The 12,278-nt window shown below is 38.4% G+C and overlaps 1 pseudogene; it reads right to left on the reverse strand.

Moving 5' to 3' along the window:
* Positions 1–10,569: 10,569 nt before the first annotated feature.
* LOC122474086 lies at positions 10,570–10,719 on the reverse strand (annotated as a pseudogene).
* Between the last annotated feature and the right edge of the window lie 1,559 nt (positions 10,720–12,278).

Raw genomic sequence — 12,278 nt, forward strand, 5'->3', positions numbered from 1 at the left:
ACAATGACGAGGGCTGCAGGGGCTTGGGGATGTAGTCCTCTCTGCCAAGGCTCTTCCCATGCATTTAAATAAAACTGGATTTTACTGCTAAATAGCTCAGTTATTAGAGGGGAAATTTAGGCAGTTTTCGCTGCAGGTATTTCTTCATTTTGAGGCGTGACTGCGTTTTGAGTACCTGTCAGATTAAAGGAACCAGCTTCCTAGGTTGGGTTTTATTTACTGTCATTATTAACGATCCAACGGATGGAGTAAACACAGAGCCATTTAAGCCGGGAGGGATTGCTAACACCTGGGAAAACAAAAGAAGTCAGAAATTTCAGTCCTGTTGCCCTACTTCTGAGCAACAGCTCAATTTAAAATCAGTCATTAAATTTCGACAACTCTCAAATTCATTATTATTTTTTTTAAGGGCACACAACACTTTTCACCACTGTTGTTTTGCTTTTAAAAGATTACAGAAAAAAAACAATCTCTTTATTTATAACTTTTCTCTAAGGAAAGGGCTTCACCGTACCTTACAAGATATATATTGAGGGTGATGATGTATTGCTTAGTAGGGGGAACTTTTTGACCTCAATGAAATGCATTCTAAGTAATTACATTGCCTGAAGGCTGCCTCTAACTTTGAAGTCCCAGCAACCTGGAAGGAAACGTCAGGGACACAGACATGAGCCTGCATACGAAAGGACCTATGGGTTTTCAAGAGCTGTGCTTTTATCCCCATGGAGGATGGAGATCTTCTACAGAAGTTCCCAGCCATGAAGAATCACAGATGGCAATGCTGACCTACACAGGAATGGGGAACACTGAATATACAGCATACATAAAAAACAACAACAACAACAAACCTGCTGGGAGTACAGATGGTGTGACAAACGATATGTGTGTGTTGTGTATTTACAGCTAACGGTCATATGATTTATAGTCAAGGGACAGCATATCCTGTCAGGACCAGGAAGGACTTTTGGAGAGGCTAAAGAAAAACAAAGTATTTGCTACAGCAGACTAGACTGTGAACACAAGGAAACAATAGTTTGAAACGTGGAAGTGAGCTTGACCTTAAGAATATCTCTGTAGTAGCACTAATAAAGCACAAAGATGAAAATAAATGGACAGGAACGCTTGTGACTGCACAGAGAACCCAGTCTTCAAGAACACGTATGGAAGACACACACCCTTTGGTACAAAGGCAAAACCCTGTAAGAACTGTATCAGAAAGGGCCATAACCAGAATACACTGAAACTCAGAAATGTGAAAATGTCAACCCAAGGACTTATTTCAAAATATTTTGATTGAGGGAAGAATCATTGCAGGTTTGTGCAAGTATGACTATTCAATTCCCATATTTACTTCCTTCTTCATCAGAAGACGGTATTTCATTTGAAGAGATAGAACAGCTTTAACAAGGAAGAGATTCATGACGGAGGCCTTGCATGACCATTTCACGTTGGCTCCTGGCATAAAGGAAGGTGGCATTTGCCAGCCACACATCTAGTTCTAGGCGATTCAAGGTGGGACATGTGCTGCTCACAGATTTTTCCGCGTGGGCTCCCAAAATCTCTTACGCCATCCTAGGTTTGCTTTCTCTTCATTCTTTTGACAACAAACCAGAGGCAAGAAATCCAGCAGAATCTTTGAGGTCTCAAGGACACAAAAGAGCCACTGGATGGAAGGAGCTGGACCCTCCAGTCACCTTTTAAGGGAAAGACTTTGGGAGAACCACCTGCCTATAAACATTTACATTGGAATCTACATAAATGTTGACTACGTTAAGCCATTGCAATTTGGGGGGTTGTTCGTCATAGCTGTTAGCCTACCCTGTATTGATACCAGATTAAAATCTCAAATAATAAAAATGCCCTCCCTTTGATAAAATTTAATGTATTTACAAAACTTCCAAATACATTTGCAGAATAATCTTTTTGAGAGAGCAAGCGCAAGAGAGAGCACATGAGCCAGGGAGAGAGGCAGACGGAGAGAGAAAGAGAGAATCTTAAGCAGGCTCCACGCTCAGCACAGAGCCCGATGTGGGGATCGATCCCACAATCCTGGGATCATGACCGGAGCCAAAATCAAGAGTCAGGCATTCGACCGACTGAGGCAACCAGGCTCTCCCAGAATAATCTTTAATAATTTTTAGGAAATAATGGGCAATGCAAAAAGTACCAGAAAGCTATACGTTGACTAACACAAAGTTTTACGAGAAGAAAAGACAGATTGGTAAGCTTTACGTCAATTTCAGGCAAACGATGCAAAATGAAAATTGAAAAGATAACTTGCGAGTAGATTAAAGGGGAGTACTCATTAGTTATCAGGAGTGAACAAGAACAAAATGTTCTACCTTGTTTTCCTGTTTGAAAATAGATTGTAATATAGGGTCTTTTCGTGGATGACATGAGCAAGTGTGCAAAAATATGTCATCTAGTACACTATAACTAATGTTTGAAAACATAGTTTTTAAAAAACTATGGGGCTTTTAAGAAAATGTGCAATAAAATGGATTCAGTTCTGCCTAGCCTTTATATCAGGATTTATAGTTTATGAAGCATTATTGTGTACACCTTCCCTTTTGTATTTTATGACAAAGAATTGATGAGAACACTGATCCCCAGAAAGGAAAGGTGACTCCTTGAGACCATACAGTAAGTTGTAGCTGGGATCAACCAAGATTTTTTGGACTCTTAGCACAGCTCTCTGGCTACTACGTCATTGTGCCTCTCGTCTAGAGTCAATACTAAAATTGTTTCGTATTTATTTCAGTGTTGGGTAGTAATAAAACAAACATGCCAGGCAAGATTTCTATTGCACAGTATCAGAAGAAGTTACTCTCTGATGTGACACTTTGTTTATGAACTGAATGTTTGCTTCCCCCAAAACTCACAGGTTGAAACCCTGATCCCCACATGATGGTATTAGAAGGTGGAGCCTTCATAAGAAAACTTAGGAGTCAGTGAGGTCATGAGGGTCATAATCCTTCATGAATGGGATCAGTGCCCTTATAAGGGTCACCAAAGAGCTCGTATCCTCTGTCTGCTCTCCATCATATGATGATACAATGAGAAATCCACAGTCTGCAGCCTGGAAGAGGGTATTCATCAGGACTCAGCTATGCTGGCACTCTGATCTTGGACTTTTAACCTATAGAACCGTGAGAAACCAATTTCTGTTTTTCATCAGCCACCCAGTCTGTGTTACTTTTGTTATAGCAGCAGACATGTTCTACTAAAGGAGCCCATAGAAAATGGGAGCTGGAAGGACTTGTTTTATTCTATCATCTGTGGGCTCCATCCACAAAAACGTGTCCATGACATGTGTGGCTGGGTGACCCACAAGAGCTGTGCCAATGCTAACATGCATAATGGAAAAGAGCGATCCTGGAAGGCCCTACCATCAGGATTCTTCCAACCTTGGAGGCACTGACCAGCTCTAATCTACCTCTGCTGTTGGCTACTATAGAGAAGGAAGTGTGTTCTATGGAAGTGCTTGTTATATAGTGTGTGAACAAATGTGTTTTGTTTGAATGCTGGGAAAGGTGGATGCTGTCATCGGATCTTTGCAACTAATACCAGAATATTCTACCTTTAGAATAAAATATTATAAAAGCATTAAAAGTTTGCCCCATTTTGAACATTTAAATAATCGCTGAAATTGTGAGTGAAGGGGAGAGGGGTGGAGGGGTGGTCCAAGAAGCAAGGGCAGGGTCACTTCATGTAGGGGCTCACAGGTCCTGCAAATGACTGGCTTTTCTACTGAGAGCGATGGGAAGTCATGGAGGTGTTTCAGACAGAGGTGTGGGGCCACCTGGGTGGCTCAGTCGGTTAAGCATCCAACTCTTGATTCAGGCTCAGGTCATAATCTCGTGGTACATGACTTTGAGCCCCACAGCGAGCTCTGTCCTGGCAGCACGGAGCCTGCTTGGGATACTCTCTCTCCTCCCTCTCTCTGCCCCTCCCCTGCTCGCAATCTCTCTCTCTCTCCTTCAAAATAAAATAGATTAACTTAAAAAATTTACAACACAGGATGGTGAAGTGGTGTGACTTACATTTTAATTAGTTTACTTTGGCTGCTCTGTTGAAACTGAACTAGAGAGGACAAGACTGGAAACAGAGAGACTAGTTAAAGACCACTACAACAATCCAGGCATGAAATGGTAAGAGTCTGAAATGGGCTCTTTGTGATGGAGGTGGTGAGGAAAGGTCAGATTTCAGCTGTATTCTGAACATCCAACGAAATGATTTGTTGCTGGGTTGAATCTGGATGAGAGAGAGAGAATCATCAATGCAAAGTGTCTGGGCCAGAACAGGGAGAAGAACTGAATTACATATATTGAGACAAATGGGACTAAGTTTGAGGTGCTTGTCGGACATCCAAGAGATACTGTCAATAGTCAATGGGGTCTTAATTCTGCAGTTCGGGGTGGAGGTCTGGGCTGGAAGTCTAATTTTCTGGTCAGCATCACACAGAAGGTACTTAAAACCATGAGTATGGAGGAGATATGTAGAGATAAACTACAGACAGAAAGGAGAAATGCCTAAGGACTGAACTCTGATATACTTTGAAGTTGAACGGTTAGAGAGGTGATGTGAAACCATCAAAAGAGACTGACAAGGAGTATTTAGAAAGTTGGAACCAGGGGCACCTGGGTGGCTTAGTTGGTTAAGCATCTGACTCATGGTCTTGGCTTAGGTCACGATGTCATAGTTATGAGATCGAGCCCCACAGCAGGCTTTGCGCTGAGTGTGGAGCCTGCTTGAGATTCTCTGTCTCCCTCTCCCCCTGCCCCTCCCCACTCATGCTCTGTCTTTTCCTAAGAAAGAAAGAAAGAAAGAAAGAAAGAAAGAAAGAAAGAAAGAAAGAAAGAAAGAAAGAAAGAAAGAACCATACCCAGGTAGCAAATTTAAGAGCAGTTATTCCCAATTGGGAAATCTCAAATCAAAGTAAGCTTGAAGAATTGTTAAAAGAATACAGTTCATAAAAAACAAAGAGAGAGGATTTTCAGGAATGCCTGACAGCACAGCTACAATGGAAAAATAAACCTCCATGTCCGGCTGTTCTTGTTACAGTGAGGCAGCTGGGAGTGTAATGGGAGTGCGGAACCTGGAGATGGGGAGCCAAGGGCTGGAGGGCAGGCAAACGCACAAATCAGGGACCTTGACCTGTTTCTTTGGCAACAGAGAGCCACGATATGGGGGCGGGCTCCAGCGAAAACAAGGGTAGAGGTGTACAAGTGCTTCCTATAAAAACAACTACAGGTTATAGATCTTTCTGCAGATCTCATTAAAATTATGGATGCTTCACCCCGGAACAGTAAAGATATATACACATTCACAAACCATGGCATTTGTAAGTACAGAGGGCCCATAGAACTCTTAAACAATGGATCCCAAACTGGTGACGCTTGGATTATACAGTTTGCTCATCAACGCCACCTTCTTCAAGAGAGGAGATTCATCAGGGATTTAAGAGAGCTCCTTGCTTTGGGTTCAGAGCTATTCCGACCCAGCTACTTGGTTATAGTGTGGGATTCTCACTGGTAGAGCTTAGTATCCATCTGCTAATAGAGAGAGACAATAATCATTCTGGGGGCCTGTGCCAAAGGAACACTTTACTAAAAACAATTAAATCAAATTTTAGTTGGGAATTGTTAAAGTAGCTTGAGGCAGTGTCACTTACATGGCCTCAAATAATGTCTCCAGTGTTGCAGAAACAACGATTTTCTCTCTGCACTGGAAGAAGAAGGGCTGGGTTTATTTTTTTCCCCTTCTCTTCCCTGAGCAAATCCCCATAACAAATAAAGTTACACTTCAAGACCGGATTACTCAGACTATTGGCTTTGCATGCCAATGTTTACTTTAAGTAAAAATGATACTTCTGAGAATTCAAATAATATGTTTAAGTATTTCCAGGCTACAGTTCTGCTTGTATTTGTCTTGGCACTACCTCACCACGAATGTGTCAGCTTTAAGAAAGATGACTCTTCAATCATAGTTGAATGTCTTCATCCAGTGTCTCACATGTGCTGGCTCCTTGACTATTGTCATTTGATGAAAAGTTTACCAACCCATTGGCTGCACAACTAAATTGTCATCTCTTCTAGAAATGATCTCATTTTTTTAACAAAAAAAAGGGAGAGAGGGAAAGGATAATAAAAAATCTACTAAAATAAATGAGGTGCTACAAAATTTATGATGATGGAAATAATCGATCAACAGTCAACTAACTCTCCCAGAAGACTTCAGTCCCGTCCTTGTCCTCATTTTAAATAAATTCACGGTACAAATGTCAGTAATTCACCACAATCTTACAGATTATGCTAACTTTATTTTAAAGAAAGAACTTTTTTCCTCTCTGTGCTATGTTCTCTAAAGCATATTATCAGATGACGAGAGCAGTTCGTATGTCCTGTGGATATCTGCTGTTTGTACTGATGCAATGATTATCCACCTGAAGGAATATAGTATAGGCCATACATCTATCATCTAAGAAAATATAATTTTTTAAGGGGAGACATTAATAACCTAACTTTATACTATGTGAAGCTCAAAGAATTTTTTTTATTCTAAAGGAACTATATTCAGGCTCTGTGGTCAGAACAGTGTGGGAGATATTTTAGGGTAATGAAAGGTGAACATCTTAAATTTCATTCACTTCGATTTTCAGCTATAAAACTTGCATGATTGTGGATATTATACAACGAATATAAAAAATTTAAGGGCACTCTGATTTCTGATACAATTATTTTGTAGTCTTTCCTGAAATATAACTGAGTTTTTTTTCCATATGAGTTTCTTAGTTACCTTATGTAATGCTTAAAAAAAATGTTTCCCTAGGTTAAGAAGCTCTTTCCATGTTTAAATAAGATTCCACCTGGGTAGACCAATTTCTCCGTATTTTGCCTTCAGATGCTGTTGAGGACAACTATGTCCTGTTCCTTTGAGATATATGTTTATAAATTTTAGGGATCCATCTTTTTGTTGATAGGCATAGGGAATGCCAAGAATTCTAACTTCCTAGAGAAAGTAATATTATAGAAACAGAGAGTAGATCCGTGACTGCCTAGGGCTCAGGGTAGGAGCAGAGAATGACTAGAAGGTCATGTGAAACTTTGTAAGGTTATAGAAGTGTTCTAACACTGGACTATGCTGGTCGTTGCCCAAATGCGCAAATTTACTAAAAATCATCAAACTGCATACTTAAAATGGGTAGATTTTATGGTTATATATTCCTTTGGTTTCATATAAATATATGAAATATATTTACACATATGCATATACATAGCATGAAATATATGAAAAATATGTATATATATTAAGCATGAAATCTATCAAAGATTGTGATACCATGTAATTACCACATAATTACAAAATCTTAAATTAACTATAAGTTCTGAAAAATAAGATGGCTTGTTTTTCATATTTTTAGCTGCATTTATGTAACACTACACATTTTTAAAGATTATTCTGCTTTATGCCTATTTATAAACTATGCCTTCAAAAGATAAAGCATTTCTGGGACAAAAAACCCCACTTCACTATAGATTAATTTATTGGACACAGTTTAAAACCACTTAGAGATTACTTGTTTGTGGTCAAAGAAAATTCATCTTTCCTTTCCTGCCTGTAAATTAGGAACTTTTTATTCTCATGCCAGTCACTTAATACTTATGGGTCTCTGCCTTCCAGGCATTGTAAGGATGGTTCATCCTGGCCTCAGTGTGGTTGGACAGTGTCATATGACCAGTTCTGGCTAGTGATTTGTGAGCAGAAGCCATGCCTGTCACTACTGTGCTAGAGAATTTAATCTAGGTTGTGAAATCCACTAGAGATCTCTCTCTATATTCTTATTTGGAGATCTACATATATTGTGGGATCTACAAATTATGTATATTTATATATACTTAATATATATCATATTTCATACATCATATACATACATATATATGTATATACATATATATACACATACATATGCATATATACATATATGTTATATATGTATATGTATGTGTATATATGTGTGTGTGTGTGTATATATATATATATATATATATATATATATATGTATAGGGAGAGAGAGAACACCAAACATTTGGCAATGTTTGGTGATGTAATATAACAGAGCTTGTCCTGAATGATTGAGGAGGCAAGCATGTAGAAAGGGAGTTCAGTTTAGAGATGAATTGAAATGATCTACATATGAGATGATGTGGTCTTAGCCAGGGCAGTAGAAGCAGAGGCGGTAAGAACTGAACAGATCTAGAATGTAATGTGAACACAGATGAGTTGATAAGCCTGCTGAGTTGGGCTAACTGAATGAGAGAAGAGAGGAGTCAAGGGTGAAGACAAGGTTTTTGTCATAGCATTTGAGACTTGGAGTTACCAGTTACTGCAATAGAGATGGTCGGGAAAGGAATGGGTTTAGAGTGGAACAGCAGGCATTAGGTTTCGACAACATTAATTTCACGATGCCTGTCAGGTGTTCAAGCGGAAATGCTCGCTGGCAGTGGTACATTTACGTCTGGAGTTAAAGAGTGAAGCCAGGGTTGGATATATGAACTTGTGAGTTATCCGATCAAAGATGCCATTGAGAACCACAGAACTGCATGAGACTACCCAGGAATGAAAGAGCTCAGAACTCAGACTCGGGCAAACCAACGTTTAGAGTGGCAGTTCTCAACTCTTTTTTTCTTCTCCCCCCCGCCCCCCAAGACCCCCTCTACACACTTAAAAATTATTAAGTTTATATGTATGTGGTTTATATCATTACATATGACATATATAATGTGTTCATAAAACGTGAATTCTGATACTTCTATGTTCAGTCTACTGGGATATATGTCGTTTTGATTGAAATACATGAAGAAAACCCAGCTGCACAGAGATATGTAATCGAAAAAGGGAGAAACAGTTGAATAGATAACCTTCAGATAATTGTACATATTCTTCTTTGAATGAACATCCAAACTAGACAAATGGCAGTTTCTTAAACATTAGTAACAATGTGGATTACGAAATCATATCTGTCACATTAAAATGTTTTGGTCTATCTTACCCTTTGCATGGAACTTTTACCATGTGAGTTTATAACATCAAACATTGGGTCATTTGGAAAATATTGTTTCACTGAATTATGCAGATCTGCCAAGTGCCTACCACACTGACAAAAATCACATTAATTATTATTATTACATGAGAGAATGATAAGCTTGATTGGAACTCCGTGAGGCTTATGGTGGCCAATGCAAGTTTTTCAAAATTCTAAGTTTTACCGGAAAGCTCAGATTTTATCATTGGCAAAAGATCCCGTTAGAGTTTTCTTGAGGTGCAGAATCCCTTTATTGATTTTTTGGGAAAATTTCTATGGACAATCTTAAAGGAATGCGATGTCTCCTAGTACAATTTAACACAGGACGAGGCATAGCAGTTACCACCTGCTTTTCTTCATCACTGCAAATGTCGAAAGAGTCCAAAGGCAAGTAATATCTGGCTATTATGAGTTTTTGTTTGAGTTTGAGGACCTTTGCAAGCGTCTCAGAGATCCCCAGATGTCAGAGGACCATACTTTTAGAACCATCAGCTTAGAGATTAGCTTCAGAAAGTCTTCCAGGTATCATGAGTATAAATGGCATATCCGGAAAAAATCTTAACAATCATGCAGTCTATTGTTGTGGACTTCAACTTTTTTTTTTAATGCAAATGTGACTATGTTCCTTAGAAAAAGTGGAGAGATTCTGAATGTAGTAAATACGTTCATGGGATAGAAAAATGATCATGCTCATGTAAATGAACTGTCTACATAATGAAGTATATGAATTAAACACTTCGTGCGGTTCTTATTCTGTCCTAAATGATGAATAAAAGGAAAAGTTGGTCAAGTTAATTAACACTTTGTTAAAGAACAAAAATGGCATAACAGTAGATTTAGGAATGACTGGACACTAAGATAAAGCATTAAGTCATTAATTTGGTTATCTTGTGAGGACTTTGGGGAGAGTCCTAACAAGGTCGCCATGACTTTGGCAATGACCACAACTATACTGCGCTCAGTAACTTTAAGGGAAGAAAAAAACATATAAAGGAAGAGGGAGATAAGAAAATTGGATAGGTAATTATGCAAAGGTCTTAAGTAAGGGTCAGGTGATTTTCAGAAGGTCAGAAGGCAAAGTGTGTAATCAAAATGGCTGAAATAATAGTTAACCCTAAATGTATTGTCACTTTTCAAACTGACATCAGAGAAAATTTAAAAGGCTGATAATGGTTGTAAGAAGATAATTAGAAGGATAGCCATAGACCATATTAAAGGTAGCCAGATAGTAATGCTAATTAAAAATGTATACAATCTAGGAATACAAATGCACAAAATAAGAACACTAAAACAAATGCAACAAGTTAAGAAAATCTAGAATTAGTCACGATGACATAATTTAAGCGTCCTGTGTGATATCAATTTGAATCTTTTTGTGGGTAGGTTACTTACACTTGTGACCTTTTATTATTAGAAGAAAAATTTCTTAACCTTCTGAGATGATTATTCTTTCTGTATTAGTTGACTTTTATAATTTTTTTTAGCGGGTGCCCATTTCTGTGCTATGACTATGTAGAACGTTGGAAAGCATTTTTCAAGTCGTCACAGCAGGGTATTGGGAAAAGTTTTTAATGAGCAAGTAATCGCTTCTCGGATAAACCTCATTGGCTACGACACTGCCACTGCGCAAAGCTTGGAAAGCATTTTTGCAATAAGTAATACCAGCATACGCTTGGACCTGAAAACTAGGTTGTACTGTTTGAAGTTCTCAAATGATGAAAAGCACTGTCACTGTCATTGTGTCTCCTAAAGGACAGTAAAGGACAGTGCTACTCTTTTGAAAACCAATCATGGAAAAGCAAACATGCTTGGGGCACTTTAGTAATTAAAATCCCTTGGGAAAGGGTCCAAAAAGGACGGAACACACTGAAATCTGCTTCCTAGTGAATCCAGGTGTCCTTCAGAGCCCTTTTTTAATCTGCAAGAGGTAGACGTTGTAGGAAATATGTACACTATTGAGGGTTTAGCGATGGGCTTACCGTAGAGTAGAGGAACTGACTAGTCCTTTTCGACAATTACAAAACGTTATCACAGAAATAGAGATTTGGGAGGTTTTAAGTCAGGGGACATTCAATTCTCTAAGGTTACTAGAAGCCTTAAGTTATGGTCCTCTGTGCGTAGAAGGTAATAAAGACGTCCTGTTTTGTCTTGTTTGTGTAATCTTACATTTATGTATGCCTCTATATTGAAAGTTTCACACCCAGTCCTATTTATTGATAAGCTGATACATTTCTAGTCTTCTCTTTAATTCCATCTTATGATAAAATAATTTATACCCTGATTTCATGCCATGATGAAGTCATCTGCATGGCTCTTCTCTTAAACATCATTATGCCAAGCTGCAAAGAGTTTAGAGAAAGGATGACTGGAAAAGAGTGTTCCTTGAAAAACATTACTTTCATATTGTTAATGATATTTTCGATCCCTGCAATAAACCTTTTGAAAGTATTCACATCTAGCCACCAACCCCCTTCATTTCAGGAACCGACTGGATTATGATAAATCCTTCAGGTTTTTCTGTGTGTGTTGACAGCATGCACACAAGAAATTATTTTTCAACATATTAAGTATTTTCATAATAAGGTGTACCGAAAGTATAATTCCTAGTAATCCTGAGATACTTTGTCAGGCACTGCTTTCTACAGAAGATAATATCATTTACTTTAAAACTTTTTAAAGATTTCTCCAAGGTAGGTTAAAAGAAAATACTGCTCTCATATAGTTTAAAGACCCAATAGTGAATAGAAATATACAATTTGGGGTTAAAATATGATGCAATGGTGTTCTTCCCTTAATTTTTGAATTACAATCCAATTTGAGCTGCTGAGAAAACCCAGATACCCAGAGAGAAAAAACAGACTAATAACACCAGCTTTCCAATTGCCGATCTCCATCCCTTCTCCCTGTGTTTACCCAAAGATTCAAGACCATTGTGAAAGTAATCTAATCTATATATTCCAATACTGTGATGCCCACTTCTGGGGCTGAGGAAAACACAAGCACGTATCGCCCTGTAATCTGTGAAAAGACAGCGCTCCTTGGTTTCAGACATTGTGAAGACAGATAACAAAAAAGTTTGCTAAATCGCTCAGGTAAAGATGTTGCAGTTCCTTCAAATGCATAGGATTAAAAGGAGAACTTTCTGAAAGTGAAATTAAAAAAAAAAAAAGGAGGTAAAAGAAACAGTGTTTCA

This window comes from Prionailurus bengalensis, chromosome B4, assembly GCF_016509475.1.
Source record: "Prionailurus bengalensis isolate Pbe53 chromosome B4, Fcat_Pben_1.1_paternal_pri, whole genome shotgun sequence".
Taxonomy (NCBI): Eukaryota; Metazoa; Chordata; class Mammalia; order Carnivora; family Felidae; genus Prionailurus; species Prionailurus bengalensis.